Source organism: Muntiacus reevesi, chromosome 22 (genome assembly GCF_963930625.1).
Source record: "Muntiacus reevesi chromosome 22, mMunRee1.1, whole genome shotgun sequence".
Classification (NCBI taxonomy): domain Eukaryota; kingdom Metazoa; phylum Chordata; class Mammalia; order Artiodactyla; family Cervidae; genus Muntiacus; species Muntiacus reevesi.
The window spans coordinates 12,936,278-12,956,059 of NC_089270.1; the positions used below are offsets into that span (position 1 = coordinate 12,936,278).

The 19,782-nt window shown below is 46.1% G+C and overlaps 1 protein-coding gene and 1 non-coding gene across 7 annotated transcripts in view; both read left to right on the forward strand.

Annotated features, from left to right (window-relative positions):
• The window catches only part of STK32B (serine/threonine kinase 32B), a 372,649-nt gene that overhangs the window by 260,541 nt on the left and 92,326 nt on the right, over positions 1-19,782 (forward strand). The gene's annotated exons all lie outside the window — the stretch shown is intronic.
• Positions 5,969-6,040, forward strand: TRNAC-GCA (transfer RNA cysteine (anticodon GCA)). The gene has a single exon. It is a non-coding gene; the product is annotated as a tRNA-Cys (tRNA).

The following is a 19,782-nucleotide window of genomic DNA, read 5'->3' on the forward strand; positions in this document are numbered from 1 at the left end:
TGAACAGAGGAGCCTGGTAGGCTACAGTCCATGGGGTCACAAAGGTTGGAAATGACCAAGCAACTATCACACACACACACATTACATATTTAACTATTAACTTCAGGAGATAAAAGTAAAACAACTTGTCACCTGGTTTCTCCCTAGAACTAAGCTAAAAGAGAAATGTAACACATGTTTTTTTTTAATTTTTTTTTATGGAAGGATAATTGCTTTACAGAACTTTGCTGTTTTCTGCCAAACCTCAACATGAATCAGCCACAGGTATACATATACCCCCACCCTTTTGAAACTCCCTCCCATCTCCCTCCCCATCCCACCCCTCTAGGTTGACACAGAGCCCCTGTTTGAGTTTCCTGGGCCATAGAGCACATTCCTGTTGGCTGTCTATTTTACCTATGGTAATGTAAGTTTCCATGTTACTCTTTTCATACATCTCACCTTCTCCTCCTTGCTCCCCTTGTACATAAGTCTATTCTCTATGTCTGTTTCTCCATTGCTGCCCTGTAAATAAATTCTTCAGAGCCATTTTTCTAGATTCCATATATGTGTGTTAGAATATGATATTTATCATTCTCTTTCTGACTCACTTCACTCTGTATAGTAGGTTCTAGGTTCATCCACCTCATCATAACTGACTCAAATGCATTCCTTTTTATGACTAAGTAATATTCCATCATGTGTATGTGCCACAACTTCTTTATCCATTCATCTGTAAACAGGCATCTAGGTTGCTTCCATGTTCTAGCTATTGTAAATAGTGCGGAAATGAACAATGACCTACATGTGTCTTTTTCGACCCTGGTTCCCTCAGGGTGTATGCCTAGGAGTGGGATTGCTGGTTCATATGGTGGTTTTATTGCTAGTTTTTTAAGGAATCTCCATTTAATCTTCCATAGTGGCTGTATCAATTTACATTCCCACCAACTGTGCAAGAGGGTTCCCTTTTTTCCACACCCTCTCTAGCATTTATTGTTTGTAGACTTTTTGATGATGGCCATTCAGACCAGTGTGAGGTGATATCTCAATGTGGTTTTGATTTGCATTTTTCTAATAATGAGTGATGGACAGGGAGGCCTGGCATGCTGCAATTCATGGGATCGCAAAGAGTCAGACATGACTGAGCGACTGAACTGAACTGAATAATGAGCGAAACTGAACATCTTTTCATGTGTTTCTTAGCCATCTGTGTGTCTTCTTTGGAGAAATGTCTGTTTAGGTCTTTTTTCCACTTTTTGATTGGATTGTTTGTTTTCCTGGTATTGAGTTGTATGAGCTGCTTGTATATTTTGGAAATTAATCCTTTGTCAGTTGTTTCATTTGCTATTATTTTCTCCCATCCTGAGGGTTGTCTTTTCACCTTGCTTATAGTTTCCTTTGCTGTGCAAAACCTTTTAAGTTTAATCAGGTCCCACTTGTTTACTTCTGTTTTTACTTCCATACTCTAGGAGGTGGGTCATAGAGGATCTTGCTTTGATTTATGTCATCAAGTGCTCTGCCTATGTTTTCCTCTAAGAGTTTTATAGTTTCTGGTCTTGCATTTAGGTCTTTAATCCATTTTGAGTTTATCTTTGTGTATGGTGTTGGGAAGTGTTCTAATTTCATTCTTTTGCATGTAGCTATCCAGTTTTTCCAGCACCATTTATTGAAGAGGCTGTTTTTGCCCCATTGTATATTCTTGCCTCCTTTGTCAAAAATAAGGTACCCATAGGTGCATGGGTTTATATTTGGGCTTTCTATCTTGTTCCTTTGGTCTATATTTCTGTTTTTGTGCCAGTACTGCACTGTCTTGATGACTGTAGCTTTGTAGTATAATCTGAAGTCTGGAAGGTTGATTCCTCCAATTCCATTCTTCTTTCTCAAGACAGCTTTGGCTATTTGGGGTCTCTTGTGTTTTCATATGAATTGTGAATTTTTTTGTTCTAGTTCTGTGAAAAATGCCATAAGACATTGATGATTCCTTTGACAGTGCCCAGTGAAAGGCCATTCACCACTACCACCCACCCCATGATTCAGAAATGCTCTGGAGCAGCTCAGGGATAGCTCTTCATGCCTTTTGATTTGTCAAATAGAAGAGGAAAGATGCTTGAATTGTGTGGTCCCAGTGGGCAGAATTGTGGCAGATGTGATGGGGAGGCTGGTTGGATTCTCCATAAAGGATTTGGAGTTGCCCAGCCTGTGGCCAACAGCCTCACCAGGCAGTGAGTAAGTAGCTTTTCCCTGAGCCCATCAGTAGAGGCTGGAGGACGGCTGAGCAGGATGCTGGAGAGAGGATGCATACAGGCCAGAGCACCAGGCTGGAGAGCTGGCAGCTCCCCTGCACCCACACTGAAACTCCCCCGGGCTCGTCTATTGGAACACACTTGAAACTTCCGTGGGGTGCCACACTTGGCCAAGTGCAGGCCAAGCTGTAGGAGGGAAATGTGAGCATAGCCAGTTTATTACGTTATTTCTGCTCGTTGGGCTATTTAAATCAAATTTTCTTTATTTTTGTCTAATCCTTCTTCAGTTGTGCAGTGGTGGATGTTCTTTCTCTGTTGGATAGCTGATTGCATTTGGGGTAGATTCCGTCACATCCCAGGAAACTTTGCTACTCCAAAGTGCAGTGTGGTCCAGTTTGAAATTGGATTCTCATATAAGATCCAGAGCCTTCCCCTCTTCAGTCACTGTGCAGGTGTGGCTGCGGATGCTGAGGTGGGGAGGGGCCTATCTGCCATCTCTTTTTTCATCTCTCCTCTTAGCAATATGAGTGTGGAGATATCCACCTCCAAGCCCCCGTCCCCTTCTGGGTCTCTCACTTCTTGGTCTGTCAGGTTAAAGAAGAGGGAGATCAAAGGGACTTGTGTAACCAGCCATGTTAGTCCTTTTGCTGTTGGCTGACCAACCGGCCATGGGGGTTTCCTCGGTGGCTCAGTGGTAAAGAATCCACCTGCAATGCAGGAGACATGGGTTCAATCCCTGGGTCAGGAAGATTTCCTGGAGAAGGGAATGGCAACCCCACTCAAGTATTCTTTCCTGGAGAATTCTAGGGGCAGAGGAGCCTAGTGGGCTGCAGTCCACGGGGTTGGAGAAGAGTCTGACATGACTCAATAACAACAATGACTGTGCATAGACACTCTCTACACGGAGACGTCCGAGTAATAACCACAGCAAACTTACCACTTGTTGGGTCTGGTTCTAAGGGGATTGCATTCAATAACTCACTTAACACAGCAACCTCCTGAATTAGGTCTATTATAATTCCCAAATTGTAAATGAGGAAACTCAGGCATAGGGGCCCAGAAACATGCCCAAGGTCAAGTAGGAGGTGAACCCAGGGGGTCCTGGTGACAGACGGCCTGGTCTCTCACGGGCCTGAGTGAGTTCTTAGGAGGGCCTGGTAGGGGCACCCTGATGCTGGAGTTTCAGAGCACAGCTTCCTTCTTCCACCCCCTTCATTTCCTATCCTCTGAAGGACACCCCCAAAGGGGACACTTGGCTGGTTAATTGTAGCTGTTATTCCCATGGCCCAGAGTAGTACATTTTAGCTGGGCATGTGGCTGTCAGAATAAACACCATGTTGCCCGCCTCCTTTCCATTAGCTGTGATCATGGGCTGGGTGCTGGCCAATGAGATGTGAGCAGAAATATCAAAGGCACCTTCCAGGAACATTCTGATGAGCCAGTTGACACAACCTCTTTGCCTCTTCCTCCCCACTTCTTCCAACTGGCTGCTTGGATGGGGACATGATACCTGGAGCTCTATCCAAGGGGAGGAGAATCCACACCCCATTGATGACAGAGTGGGGAGTTGGAAAGAACCTGCTTCCCCAAAGATTTCGTGGTGCCCAGGTGCTGTGCTGGCTGCCAGGTGCCTATCTTTAAATTTCTACATGGTGGAGAAATAAACTTCTTTCTTTAGTCAAGCCACAAATTATCTAGAGGCCGAACCTAAATCCAGCTAATTGGCCTGTATCGCTTACTCTCATTCTTTCTTCCACTGTTGAGGTCAGCAAAGGGGCCAACAGCAGGCTGACTGCCTGAGCAGACAGTGGATAAAACAGCATTCATTAGTTCTCACAGGCAGCTGAGATCTCTACTGTGGGTCTCTTAGCCCCTCTCTTGGCTTCAGAGGGCGGAAGCACCTCTTCCTATGTTCATCAGCTTCCTTCTCCAAGCGGGCACATCACGCCTGATGGCTCGCATTCTCTACCCTCACCCGTCTTCTTATAAGAGGGTTTAGGGTGCAATGGCAGTGGAAGGACAGACCGACTGTGCTGACCCTTGGTGAGCCCACTGCTTGGACATGGTGGCCAGTTCTCAGGCAACACGAAGATCTCAATCCTGATCCTGTTAGGTGTGTTTCCTAGATACGAGCCATGATGGTCTGTGAAGCTGTGAACAAGCACGTTAAATGGTGTTAATTTCAGCAGTTTACCAGTGGTCAGGCTCTTGTGGACATCTTCATATTCATCTGGGATTCTCATTGACTGACTCAGTATCTGCAGAGTTGCAGGAGCACCATCTTTCGAATGAGATCAATGAATCAATGGCAGTCCTTTTAAGCGAGTTTAATTCTGAAGAAGTGACTAATGGCATCAGTGGGTAAAGATGGTGATCGAGAGTGTGAATCAGAGGATTGTCTACACTTCCAGGGTGAGAAACAGTGTTTCACTTGAGCAAAAGTGTCCCCAAACTCAAGTCCAGAGTGCAGTGTGGGCAAGCAGCATCCCATCTTGGATGCCCAGCTGGAGAGGCAGGTGCCATGGGACAGAGTTGCTGGGCTGGATGCCTCAGAGCCCGGATGGGAGCCCTGATGCTGTCACTGACGGACCATGCGATTTCAGGCAACGTATTCAACTCTGATAAAGAAAACATCACCCTTGACACTTGCTAAAATGGTAAAGAAGACTTTATTCAGGACTATTGCAACGGGATCAAGACTGTTACCATAGAGAAGAGAGATCAAGCTCAAATTCAAATACAGCAAAGACAGTGGGGATTTCTAGCCAAGGAGCAGGGTGGAGGATCAGCAGATAGATACTTACTAGAAGAGTGGGATGGGACTCCAGTGGGTAAGATTTCACCTTCTAATGCAAGTTTGATCCCTGGTCGAGGAGCTAAGAACCTAAATGCCTGACAGCCAAAAACCCAAAACATAAAACAGAAACAAATTCAATAAAGACTTCAAAGGGCTCCCCTGATAGCTCAGTTGGTAAAGAATCTGCCTGCAATACAGGAGACCCCAGTTTGATTCCTGGGTTGGGAAGATCCCCTGGAGAAGGGAAAGTCTACCCACTCCAATATTCTGGCCTGGAGAATTCCGTGGACTGTATAGTCCATGGGATCACAAAGAGTCGGACTCAACTGAAAGAATTTCACTTTCAAAAGTGGTCTACATAAAAAAAGAAAAAAAAAAGAAGAAAAAAAAAAAAGAGAAGAGTAGGGGAACTCTCACTAAACTATTGTAGCAGGAGGATTCTTCCTAAAAGAAAACTTGGCAGGCCAAAGACAGTGCCCAGGATTAGATCTGGTCAGAAAGGAGCTCAGAGGAACCTGTCTGGGGATTGGCCATGCCTTTATCATTCTTTTTAAAATTTGTATTTATTTTTTAATTTTTGGTCATGCCATGCAGCATGCAGAATCTTAGTTCCCCAACCAGGGATCAAACCCACACCTCCTGCAGTGGAAGCCCAGAGTCCTAACCACTGCACCACCAGGGAAGTCCCAAGTCTTTGTCATTCTTGAGCGTGTCTCTTGTCAAAAGTCGCTTGCAATGTCGTTATGAAGCCAACACAAGGCAGGGCAGTAGAGGAAGAGAGGGGAGCTGGCATCCAGCGCTGCCTGTGCTTAGCTTGTTGCGCAGATGTTTTACCTACAGGGTCAGTGAGTGAATATTTTAGACTTGTGCATCATAAGGTCTTTGTCTCATTAATCAGTTCCGTCTTCGTGGTGTGAAAGTAATAACAGATAATAACGCATCGATGGCTTCCCTGGTGGCTCAGATGGTAAAGCGTCTGCCTGCAGTGCAGAAGACCCAGGTTCGATCCCTGGCCTGGGTTTGATCCCTGGGTTGGGAAGATTCCCTGGAGAAGGAAATGGCAACCCACTCCAGTACTCTTGCCTGGAAAATTCCATGGATTGAGGAGCCTGGTAGGCTACAGTCCATGGAGTCGCAAAGAGTCAGACATGACTGAGCAACTCCACTTTCACTTTGTTTAAGGCATCAAGGAATGGAGGTGACTGTGTTCCAATAAAATTTGATTTACCAAAACAAGATGTGTGCCTGAGACATAGACTGACCTTTGTGTAGAGGGCAAGCATCTTTTTCCAGTTCATGAAAAAGTACTCTATAGAATAATGGTGCAGTTTTCATAGGACTTACATTCTATTTCCCTCACATGATCCTTTATTGTTCCAGTTCGTGCAAAAGTACTCTATAGAATAATGGTGCAGTTTTCATAGGACTTACATTCTATTTCCCACATGATCCTTTATTATTTTATAACCCAGTGATCATATATCTATTGTGTAAGCCTCTGTATAAACCTTTTTGCAATAAATTAGATACAAATATTTAAAAATAGATTCTCTCGTGTGACCACCCCAGGATACTGGCCTATGGGACTTGGGACAGGGAGACCAGGAGAGTAGAGAGGGACAGTGTCTAGCAGGCAGCACAGTGAGGATGAGAGTCCCGCCGGGCAGGACACAGCCGGGTGGTCACACCGATGACCTCCTGGAGGCACAGGCCACTTCTGCCCACCTTTGGAAACAGGCCAGGGTGTGGGCTGCATTCAGGTTGACCCTACTCATCCCTGACGACAGGCAAATGATAAAGATAAAGCAGGTGGTCCAGAATAAGAGTACAACAAAATTAGCCAGTAGCTGACCCACCCCGTGAGAGAGAGGTGGGCACCAGTAGCTGGAAGGGCTTACATGTGAGAAGAAAACGAAGGATCGGGGATCAGGATGCCCAGCAGGAGAACAGAAGATGTATTAATAGAAGCAGAGGGTGCCACAGCCCTAGGCTCCCCTGGTTTCTGCTACCTCTGCCCAGCCAGGTTATGCACAGCCTTGATTAATTTACTGAAAACAACCACGATGCCATCCATTCTTTCTGCCAAAACCTTGAAGCTTCCATCAGGCCAGGAGTCGTGGCATCAGCACCCCTTACATCTCGTTCAACATTTAGACATTGTCATTACTATTCTGTATTGGCATCCTACCAAGGCAATTGTCATTAATTCAATGTTTCATTCTATACTAGAGCAAAAATTTCAGAATGTTTAAAAAGGAGAGGATGACAGCTCTCCTCTCATCTTTTCTGGGTCAGTGGACTATTTAATAAGATTTCAGCTTCATTCCTATCATTACAATAAATAACTGCATCTATACACTTTGAGCACAAGGCCTCAGCAGGAGAATGGGGATTCAACCACACTAATATTCTCAACTCTTCCTCTCCAGCACACATCTGTACTTCTTTCCTGAATTCAGATTGATTTTTGCAAGGCATTTCATGCTACAGAGCATGAAAGCTGAGTTTTCTGCCTGAAGCCCAATAAAGTTTTAGATTGGGTTCAGCAGAGTGGAGGCCCTTCAAGACACAAGACACATGGCCCCAGTGGTAAATCTTCACTTTGCTGCTACGAGATTGACAAAGATTAACTGGATGCTGACTGGGAGTCAAGCGTTTTGTTAATAGCAATTGGAAAATAAAACAGGTGGCGCTAGTGGTTAAGAACCCACCTGCCAATGCAGGAGACATAAGACACCCAGGTTCAATTCCTGGCCAGGAAGATTCCCTGGAGGAGGGCACGGCAACTCACTCCAGTATTCTTGCCTGGAGAATCCCATGGACAGAGGAGCCTGGTGGGCTACAGTCCATTGGGTCACATGACCGAAATGACTTAGCACGCGTGCATGCAATTGGAAGATATGACTGCAGCAGCCATGGGGTCAGCCTCTGGAGCCAGGAAAAGCTTTCTAGGGGGAGATAACTCTGGAGCTATGACTTGAAGCATGAGTTGGAGTCACCCAGAAAAGAGAGAAACAAAATGAGTCCTCATGGGTATAACCTGCCCATCTGTGTTTATAGGGTTCTGCAGAGAAACGGAACTGAAAGGATAGATACTCATATCTTCATCAACTTATGATAGGGTTACATCCTGATAAACCCACTGTAAGTTGAAAATATTACAAGTCAAAATGCATTTCTTACACTTAACCTACAAAGCATCATTGCTTAGCCTTGTTGTTCAGTCGCTCAGTCATGTCCACCTCTTTGCAACCCCATGGACTGCAGCACGCCAGGCTTCCCTGTCCTTCACCATCTCCTGGAGTTTGCCCAAACTCATGTCCATCGAGTTGGTGATGCCATCCAACCATCTCATCCTCTGTCACCCCCTTCTCCTCCTGACTTTAATCTTTCCCAGCATCAGGGTGTTTTCCAATGAGTCAGTTCTTCACATCTGATGGCCAAAGAATTGGCCTTCCAATTAATATTCAGGACTGGTTTCTTTCAGGATTGACTGGTTTGATCTCCTTGCTGTCCAAGGGACTCTCAGGAGTCTTCACCAACACAATAGTTTGAAGGCCTCGATTTGTCAGCGCTCAGCCTTTTTTATTGTCTAACTCTCACATCTGCACATGACCACTGGAAAAACCATAGCTTTGACTGGACAGACCTTTGTTGGCAGAGTAATGTCTCTGCTTTTTAATATACTGTCTAGGGTGGTCATAACTTTTCTTCCAAGAAGCATGCGTCTTTTAATTTCATGGCTGCAGTCACCATCTGCAGTGATTTTGGAGCCGACGAAAATAAAGTCTGTCACTGTTTCTATTGTTTCCCCATCTATTTGCCATGAAGTGATGAGACCAGATGCCATCATCTTAGTTTTCTGAATGGTGAGTTTTAAGCCAAGTTTCTCACTCTCCTCTTTCACTTTCATTAAAAGGATCTTTAGTTCTTCTTCACTTTCTGACATAATGGTGGTGTCATCTGCGTATCTGAGGTTACTGATATTTCTCCCAGCAATCTTGATTCCAGCTTGTACTTTTTCCAGCCCAGCATTTCACATGATGTACTCTGCATATAAGTTAAATAAGCAGGATGACAATATACAGCCTTGAGGTGCTCCTTTTTCAAGTTTGAGCCTGCCCATTGTTTCTAACTTATTGACCTGCATACAGGTTTCACAGGAGGCAGATAAGGTGTTCTGATATTCCCATCTCTTGAAGAATTTTCCATAGTTTATGTTGTGATCCACATAGTCAAAGACTTTAACCTAGCCTAGCCTTTTTGCTTAGCCTAGTCTGTCTTGAATGTGCTCAGAATGCTGAGATTAGCCTATCATTGGGTGAAATCATCTAGCACAAAGCTCATTTTATAGTTAAGTGTTTGAATAGCTCGTGTAGTTTATTGAATACTGTACTGAAGTGAAAAACAGAATAGTTGTCTGGGTACAGAATGGTTATATGTATATCGGTTGTTTACCCTCGTGATCTTGTGGCTGACTGAACTGCAGCCTCTCCTGCTACCCAATATCATGACACCACATATTATGTGGTTGAGAAAAGATTGAAAATTCAAATTTTGAAGTGTGGTTTCTCCTGAAACCAAACCTATTGATTCTTGATTCTTTTTTTTTTTAAGTTGTCCAATGTTCTAATTCCGAGAGTTCTTTCTCCTTCTCTGATGGTTCCTTTTTCATTTCACCTTATTGTATTGTTTTGTTTGTTTTATACAGTATCTTGTCCTAACTCTGAGGATGTTAATTGTAGTTAAAGTTTCCTCTTCTCTGCATTTATTTCTGTTTCCTCTGAAGTCTTTTGATATTTTTATTTTCTCTCTGCTTTTCATTTTGAAGGTTTTCTTCACATGGCTACTGGTCATTGATAACAGTTCACTGATAGTGAAGAAGGAGACAATTAAAAGCTGGTTGGTAGGTCCTGGGCCTGGATGGCCCCCGGTGGAGCATCAGACAGCTAGAGCTGGTAGAGAAGTTCCTCCACCAGATGACCAGGCTGCAACTGGCCGTGTCAGTGTCTGAAAATCTTCACTCTCTGGGGACTCTTCAGTCTTGTGAATGGTGTTGATCTTAGCCTGGCTTCTGAGGATATTGCTACAGGACAGGACATGGGAGTTGGGACACCTTTTATGGGTCAGACCTTTGCTTATTTGCCGCCCGCACCCCCCCTCCATTTCAGCCATGTGTGCGTGTCCACCCTTCCCCGTGAGTGACCCAGCATCGTAAGGCTGGGAGTGGATTTGTGGGTCCAACAGCGTAGGTGAAGTGCATCAGCTCTACAGCCCCCAGCACAGCCCATCTTCGCTGGAACCCAGTCCTTCCATACCTGGAGATTCTCTGAAGTTCTGTGAGTAACTGGCTTGTTGGGCTCCCCTAAAGGAGCACTGACATCAAAGCTTCCGATGGTCCATTCAGTCGGCTCCTCCTTCTTCTTGGCTTTTTAAACATGTGAGGACAGCTCACCCTTTGGTATAAATGGTCCTGATCTCTTTGTCCCAGTGGGTTCATACTGATTTTAGTCCTTGTCTTCCTCGGGGACTCATCCAGTCACTGAATAAATACTTAATGATCACTCACCCTGTGCCAGGCGCTCTTCCAAAGCAGTGAGCAGAAACACGGCCATCCTTCTCCACCTGGTGCTTGCATTCTAATGATCTGAATGCATCTTGTCAATTCCCCATGTTTGCTGGAAAGTGTCAAGGCATCTTCTACAAATGTAAATCAGACCATGTCCCCTCCCTGTTGGAAACCCTTACCAACCAAGTACAAGCTCATACTGCTCACGGCAGGACAGGCCAATAAATCGAGAAATGAGTTGTTGGGGCAAGGAATCACAACTTTATTCAGAAAGCCAAGCAGACCAAGAAGATAGTGGACTAGTATCACAAAGAGCCATCTACCCTCAATTAGAACTCAGGCGTCTTTTTTGCTAAAAGGGGAGAGGGTGTGGCTGGTTATTGCAACTTCTTAGTGCTGGAATCCTGTTCTTGTAGCTATCCACATGGGTCTGGTCACCATGATCCTCCAACAAGACAAATGTTACTCTCTTTTCTGCAACTTTTTATCTCTAGACAGTGTGTTAAAAAGCAGAGATGTCACTTTGCCAACAAAGGTCCATATAGTCAAAGCTATGGTGTTTCCAGTAGTCATGTATGGATGTGAGAGTTGGACCATAACGAAGACTGTGTGCTGAATTGATGATTTTGAACTGTGTTGCTGGAGAAGACTCTTGAGAGTCTCTTGGACAGCAAGGAGATCAAACAAGTCAATCCTAAATGAAACCAATCCTGAATATTCATTAGAAGGACTGGCGCTGAAGTTCCAATAGTTTGGGCACCTGATGTGAAGAGCCAACTCACTGGAAAAGACTCTGATGCTGGGAAGGATTGAAGGCAGAAAGAGAAGGGGACAACAGAGGATGAGATGGTAGGATGGCATCACTGACTCAATGGACATGAGTTTGAGCAAACTCTGGGACATAGTGAAGGACAAGGAAGCCTCACATGCTGCAGTCTACAGGGTCGCGAAGAATCAGACATGACTGAGCAACAAAACAACAACAATTAATGGAAAAGTGTTATACCTATAATGGTCAAAACCTTGAGAATGGGCTATTATGTGTATTTCAAGCTACAGGTAACATTCTTTTACGAAAGGGCAAAGCCAGCGTGACTCAGCACAGGCTACAGAGCACAAGGGTTAGAGCTAAAGGAACAGATCTGGTATTGGAGTCAGGTTTATTCTTCTCTGTGGCTCCCCTGCAGGATCGTCACACTGCAGTTAGACTGGACCAAGGCCCTCGCCTTAGCTGGAATGAGTCCTGGTGCCTCCCCCAAACTCTCCCCAGGCTCCTGCAGCCTCACTCCTAACTCAGCCCCGCTTTCTCCTTCCTGTTCCTCCAGCACTAGGCATCCTGTTGTTATTTGCTTTCACATTAGGCTTCACAGCACTCCCTGGAGACAGAAATTGTTGCCTCCACTTTGCAGGTAGGCAAAGTTTAGAAAGTTCACATCACCAAGTTAGGTCAGGTCACAAAGTGAGCAAGTGATGCCAGCTGGGTTCAAGGACGGATGTCTGATGTCACAGTCTCCCTTGGCACCCAAACTGCCTCCGTCGCTTCTCTCCAGAGCGGTGTCTCCATCACTTAGGAAGACACAAAGCTGTGTTCTCTGTCTCTCTCCTTCTCATCACTTCCCCACCTGCCATCTGTCAGAGAACAGACAGAGAGGGACCCAGTCAGGGCGTTGGCAGGAGCCCAAGTGAGGTGAAAGTGAAAGTTTCTCAGTCATGTCCGACTCTTCGTGACCCCATGGACGATACATCCAGTGGAATTCTCCAGGCCAGAATACTGTGGGTAGCCTTTCCCTTCTCCAGGAGATCTTTCCAACCCAGGGATTGAACTGGGGTCTCCTGCATTGCAGACGGATTTTTTTTTAACCAACTGAGCTATTAGGGAAGCCCTGGCAGGAGCCAGGGACCCTCCTTGTCTCAGAGAGGCTGACACTTTCAGAGATTGTCTTCTTTTCTCCTCCATGAGGACACACAGATCCCTGGGAACAGACACCAACGTGGCCATTTGTCAGCTTCAGGTTAATGAAGATGAGTCTGGAAGAAGCAGCGCCCCCAGGAGTATTGAACCACTTTTAAAGTTATTGGTCAGAATCTGCAGCCATCCTTCCCTCATCTCCCTCCCTTCCCATCCCTCCATCCTCTACTCTTTACCTCCCACCCCTCCTCCTTCCATCTCCCTCCCCACCTCTCCTCCTGGATTCCACCCCCACCCTGGATTCTTCACCCCCACCTTCCACCCTCTACTTTCCACCTCCTACCGCTCCTCCCTCCATCTCCCCCTTTCCCGCCCCGCCTCTTCCCCTCTCCCACTCAGCATCTGTTTCCTCCTCTGCACTCTCAATCACTTTTCTCCCAGCTTTCTGATAGCCCTCCTGGTGGTCTCCCTCCCTTCTTTCTCTCCCTCTTTATTCCCCAAGCTGTCCAGCAGGGTCTCTTTCAAGTGCTAGGGAAACAAGTTTCCACTGTGTTAGAAATTCTCCAGGGGCTTCTCCTGGGTCTCTTCAAAAAGCCCAGACCCCAGCAGCCTTGTTCCTCCTAACCCTCTGCGGCCACCTCCCAACTTGCCTTGTTCAACACCCACCCCTTCATCCAGCCTGTACTGTGCACCAGTACCCCCTTCTCCCTTGCCCGTGGCCTGTCCAGTCTGCCTGGGGCCCGGGCCCCTGCTGCTTCTCCTGGGTTCTCAGCTCCAAGAAGTCTGCTCCGAGTCCTTCCACCCTAAGAAGGGGCTGTTCCCCCCATACACCCCTGGCCCCTCTGCCCCCTGCTGGCTCTCTGCACATTTACACTGTTGGAGAGGACTGCATTGCTCTATCTACCAAATCAGTCTTGATTCCAGGGGGTCACCGGATATCTATGTAATGTGATGTATCTAGAAATACCCTCGATTTCAAAAATACCTGATCCTTATATTTCACCATTAAAATTCACATTTTTTCCCATTTAGGCATAACAAAGAGCTCTCAAACCTAAAATAGCTACCAAAGGGTTAAAGCATTAAGCACCTGTCTTGGTAAGCTTTAGCATCTCAGATTGCATTCCAAACTGCCAGACAGCTTTGAGACAGGATTCCCAACTTCAGATCCACAAAATGCCCTCTTAATATTTGCCCCATCACCCCACCAACCAAATGCTTCCTTTTTTTTTTTTTTTTTGGCAATTGATTTTTCTTTTAAAGTCCTTTTAAAGGACTTCTAGTTCGTATCTGAAACGGCAAACCAATATCACTTTCTTTAAATAGAAGGTGACTGTCAAGAAAAATCAATGAAAACAAAATCATATGACAAAACCCAACCAAAAGTGTGAGCTGAGTCCTATTTTCTCTCTCTTTGTATTAAAGAGAGAATGGGGAAAAAAAGAGAGAGAGAGAGAGAGAATGGTATTAGCAAGTGATGGAGAGATGGTCAAAGTACCAGGCTGACTTTCTTCTTGATCAGGGAAATGATGAAGCGAGAACTGAAATGTCCAGTAGTATACTGCTTTCCATGTAACTCCTGAACTAATCAGTCAAAACATTGGCGATGGCACGTGCTTTATAAAATGCTGGCTGAGTGGGAAGGGAACGTGGGCAAGGAAGGAATTGGTAGAAAGGATATAAAACCAAAGATCATCATAATGGTCCTCAACCTTGAGGGTGCAGGTCAGCACCCACAGAACAGACCACCAGCCAGTTCCCCAGAAAGTCTGATTTCCTGTGTCGGGTTGCGGCCTTGGTGGGTGTCTGCATTTTTATTTAGTCAAGCCTGCTGATGGTGGCTTTGATTGAGCTGATGGAAACTTCTCTGAGAAACACTGGTCCAGCACAGAGCTGTGAGTGGAATGTTCTGGAGCCCCACCCTGAAGCTCCAGGTTTCATCAGTGCTTCTGACCCTCCCTAGCTTGTTGACCTTGGCGTGACCTTCCTCATCCAGACAATGCTTCACCCACAAAAGCAGTGACAAGTCTGCCCAGGCGTGTGGCTGAGAGCTGGTTACAGGCTCTATGTAGAGAGGTAAAGTCCCTGGTCAGCTCAGCTCTGGGCTGTGCAGATACAGCTCTGGGCGCTCAGAGAGCTTTCAGGGGTCAACACTGTGGCTGGGGAGAAGGGAGCATTGCGCGGGAGGGAAGAAACCTCAGGATTTAGTCCTGAATTAAGCTCCCTTCTCCCCACCATGGCTGGTCAGTGATAATGGTGAGGTTGAGAGTAACCAGTTCCTGGGATTCTATAAATGGATATTCTTATGCTCCTTTTGAGATCATTGGCAGAGCTGGATTCAAAGCCAGGTCTCCAAGACCTGTGGCACTAACATCTGTGCCCCTCACATTTCCTTTCTTCCCTGACCTTTCACTGGGGTCCCCTTGACTCCGTCACAGGGTCCCCTTACTCTCTAACATCCTTTACCTCCATCATTCAGTCCACTCTCTGGCATCTTCCTTATGCCCACTGCATACACCCTCTGACTTCAGAGAACCTGACTCTTCCTGGACCTCTGTTCTCCAATAACCATCTCCAGAGGGGGCCCGTCCTCCCACCTTCCACCCAAAGGTTAAGAGGGTTCTCTTTCTTTTTACATAACCCCATGAGAGATTTTTTCGAGCTTAATTGTGTCCCCACACATTCATATAGTGAAATCCTAACCCCCAATACCTGAGAACATGACAGTATTTGGAGATAGGGTCTTAAAGAGATGGTTAAGATCGATCATAAGGGTGGGCTCTGATGGACATGACTGGTGTCCTTTTAAGAGGAGGAGGATTAGGAGGACATGAACCTAAATGGAGAGATGAAACCATGTGAGTTCACAGCAAGGAGACAGCCATCTACAAGCCAAGGAGGAAGGACTCACAGGAAATCAACCCTGCTCACATGTTCATCTTAGACTAATAGTCTCCAGGACTGTGAGAACATAAATTTCTGTTTTTTAAGCTCCTCACCTCCTTGCCCCATGTGTGGTATGTTGTAGCAGCCCATGGAGACTATGAAATTAAAAGACACTTGTTCCTTGGAAAGAAAAGCTATGACAAATCTAGACATGGAGCATATTGTAAAACAGAGACATCACTTTGCTGACAAATGTCCGAATCATCAAAGCTATGGTTTTTCCAGTAGTCATGTATGGATATGAGAGTAGGACCGTAAACAAGACTGAACACCGAAGAACTGATGCGTTCAAACTGTTGTGCTAGAGAAAACTCTTGAGAGTCCCGGGGACTGCAGGATATAAAACCAGTCAATCCTAAAGGAAATCAACCCTGAATATTCATTGGAAGGACTGATGCTGAAACTGAAGCTCTGATACTTCAGACACCTGATGTGAAGAGCCAACTCATTGGAGAAGACCCTGATTCTGGGAAAGATTGAGGACAGGAGGAGAAGGGGACGACAGAGGATGAGATAGCTGGATAGCATCAACGACTCAATGGACATGAATTTGAGCAAGCTCCGGGAGATGGTGAGAAGAGAAACCTGGCGCGCTGCAGTTGATGAAGTTGCAAAGACTCAAACATGACTTAGCAGCTGAACAACAACAAGCAGACTGGACCGAAGGCTAATGGTTCCTCTGATGCATCCTTGGAACTTCAAGCAAATACAATCTCCAGATCCAACCCCCACCTCAGGGCAGCTACCTGAGGTTTCCAAGGAGGCAGGGCATGGGTATTCCTCTCCTTGTGCATGTGATGAAACATGAGGATCTTCGTAGAGGTGACTCTGTTACTAATAATATCGAGGATCATGCTTCAGGGGCTGCTGGCATCACTAGTGCTGAGACAGGACGTGATGAAACCACATGCACATGAGGCTGCTTGGATCACCGGGCCACGTTCAGTGCGTGAGGCATCTGCTGAGCCACAACTTCTTTCCTGGGGACAGTTTGAATATGTTTATTATTCTGGCGAAGCTGCCCCTAACCAGACCTATCCTGCAGCTGGCTGTGAGCTATTTCATTATCTCCTCATTCAACAGATAAAAAGAAAATGAAATGGAGTGGGCTGCATCCGAGCAACCCCGGCCCTGTTGCCATGTACATCCCAATCTCGTTCCCCTTATGTTTAATCCAAGGTCCTCACTTCCAGGGTCCTTGCTATAACATGGCCCTTCTGACCCCTTCCCAAACCTCTCCAGTGCTACCAGGAGCAACACAAAAGGCCAAACTTCTGTATAGAAATTTGCTATGAAATGGAAGGGGGTTGCTTAGGCGATAAACAGAAATTGTATTAATACTAATGCTCTGCCTAATTTTGTGAATGAAAGTGAAGTGAAAGTGAAAGTCGCTAAGTCGTGTCCAACTCTTTGTGACCCCATGAACTGTACCGTCCATGGAATTCTCCAGGCCAGAATACTGGAGTGGGTAGCCTTTCCCTTCTCCAGGGGCTCTTCCCAACCCAGGGATCAAACCCAGGTCTCCTGCATGGCAGGCGGATTCTTTACCAGCTGAGCCTACCAGGGAAGCCAATTTTGTGAATTGATGTTATGAAGAGAAAAGTTTAGTGTTTAAAATGAGGATGACTTTACAGGCATCCTCTCCCAGCCCTTCTCCCTCTCTCTGTGTATATGAAGTGCAAGTGAAAGTGAAGTCGCTCAGTCATGTCCAACTCTTTGCAACCGCATGGACTGTAGCCTACCACACTCATCTGTTCATGGGATTTTCCAGGCAAGAGTACTGGAGTGGGTTTCCATATCCTTCTCCAGAGGATCTTCCCGACCCAGGGATCGAACCTGGGTCTCCCGCATTGTAGGCAGATGCTTTACCATCTGAGATACCTGGGAGGTCTGTGTATATACAGGGACTTAAACTCTGATTTAGCTTCCTCATCCATCAAATGGGAATCAATGTCCTTCCTGAGGTGTAATTGGTAAGATTAATTAAGATGAAAAAATGTAAAGTAAGAGCAATTTATGACAATGGAATCTTGGGCAATCATCGACTCCTTCCACAGCGCTTTTGGAGTTTACTATGTGCCAGGCACTGCTCTCTACTTAAAATAGAGTGGACAAATCTCAGGCCAGTTCTTATTCTCATGGAGATTATATTCTGCGTAGCTCAGTTTGTAAAGCATCTGCCTGCAGTGCAGGAGATCTGGGTTCAATTCCTGGGTCAGGAAGTTCCCCTGGAGAAGGAAATGGCAGCCCATTTCAGTATTCTTGCCTGGAGATTCCCATGGACAGAGGAGCCTGGCAGGCTACAGTCCATAGGGTCACAAGAGTAGGACATGACTTAGCACTTTCTTTCTTTATTTCTAAGGATAGACAAGGATTGAGAAGAAAACATATGATAAATGTGGTCATTCACATTGTGCTATTATCATACAAGATGTATCCTGGGTGATGGGACAGAGAGCTGGGTTGCAGGACAGGCTAGTGGGGTTCACCACAGTGATGATGGTGGTGATGATAACGATAAAGATGGTGATGAGGGTGGTGATGATGATGATGATGGTGACAACAATGTTGATGATGACAATGGTGGTGATAAGGATGACGTGGTGATGATGGTGGTAATGATGATGGTGATATCAGTGACCTTTGTACCATGAGCAGGCTTCTTGACTTCTCTGAGCCTCAAGTTCTTGACCACAGCATGAAGATACAAAGCCACCTTGCAGAAAAGGCTAAGAATTACATGACTGGAGGTAAAAGCAGGACCAGCTACATAATTAGAGGGGTCCAGTGCAAAATGAGGGGCTTCCTCCATGACTCAGCAGGTATAGAACCCACCTGCAATTCAGGAGATGCAGGAGACACAGTTTCGATTCCTGGGTTGGGAAGAGGGCATGGCAACCCACTCCAGTATTCTTGTCTGGAGAATCCCATGGACAGAGGAGCCTGGCAGGCTGCAGTCCACGGCATCACAAAGAGTCGGACACAAGTGAGCAATTGGGTGCAACGCGTGCAAAATGAACATGCAGACGCCCTGTTCAAATCTTATTAAACTTCCCTCTCAGCTGTGTCTTCCTTTCCCTCAGGTGGAAGGAACAGGGGGAGACCTGACAGAGGAACCCTCGATCCCTCTCTGTGGTCTGCTTCCTTAACCTGTCCCCAAAATGTAACTCTCAACAACTTGTAGTGAGGAACCTCCAGCTTTCCATCCTGGTCTCAGTTCTTCTGCTTTCTGTAGAATTCCCCCTTCTCCCAACCAAGATTTTCTTATTTCTAAATTAAGCAATTTAATTTTTTTTTTTTTTTTTTTTTGGATGTATGAACTCAAACTTCACCATGGGCCAAACCTGAGCTAATTCTTTTGTACACATCATTGCACTGAACCCTCACAACAGCCCTCAGAGGTAGACTTGGTATTTGTCCCACTTTACGGGTAAGGAAAACTGAGGCTGAGCAAGGTTGCAAGACCCAGGGCTAGTTTGTTTCGGATAGACGTGCAGTCCCTTCAGTGTTGACAGGCTGGAACTTGGTGACTCTTAAACGTTTTGGCAGCACACTCCCTTGGATGAAATACTTCCAGAGAGACTGGGCTCTGAAAATAGCAACTCTTAAAATATTAATTCTCTGTAATGCTCCACACAGACTATGCTTTCTAACGATGCCTCCCACATTCCTAGTAAAATCAGAGAAGGGAAATCCCTTCCATTTGTGGTTCCAGTCTGGGCCCTGCCGTCAGCAGTGGCTGGGTGGGTGTCAGGGTCTGTTTTGCTTCCTTCCTTTGCCAGCTGATCAGCACCTGCCGTGTCTGATGGCTTTAGAACCCTCTAAATGAGCCCGCTTGGCTCCCTCCTGCACTCAGAACCACGCTGTGAGTGGAGAAGTGGTTCTCCCCTCCCCCCACCCTCGTCACACCAATCAAACCAAACGGACCTGCCCCCGAGGGGGCCCACGGAACTCAGCAGATATACCACTGTCCTCCTAACTGATTCCCAAAGGAACCGGAGCCCCTTACTGGGGCCCCATGTTTTAATGAAGCGATGCCTACAGGCCAGGGATTGGAGACTGAAAATTCTGGAAAATTCCTCTCCTGAATGCAGCCTCCTACTGTGGTGGAAGGTGTGATGGGACAGACAACTCAGATATCCATCATGTCCCTGAAGCAGAGCAAGGCTCTCAAGCCTGAGGAGGCATCAGAAACGCACTGGGGCTGGTGGGAATGCAGGTTCCCTGGCCTGGGACTCAGTGACTGGTCTAGGGCGTGCCCTGAGTAGCTGCCTTGCTCAGAGGAACCCTGGAGACTGTGGACCAACCTTGAGAAATAGCAGAAGAGGAATCACAGGAG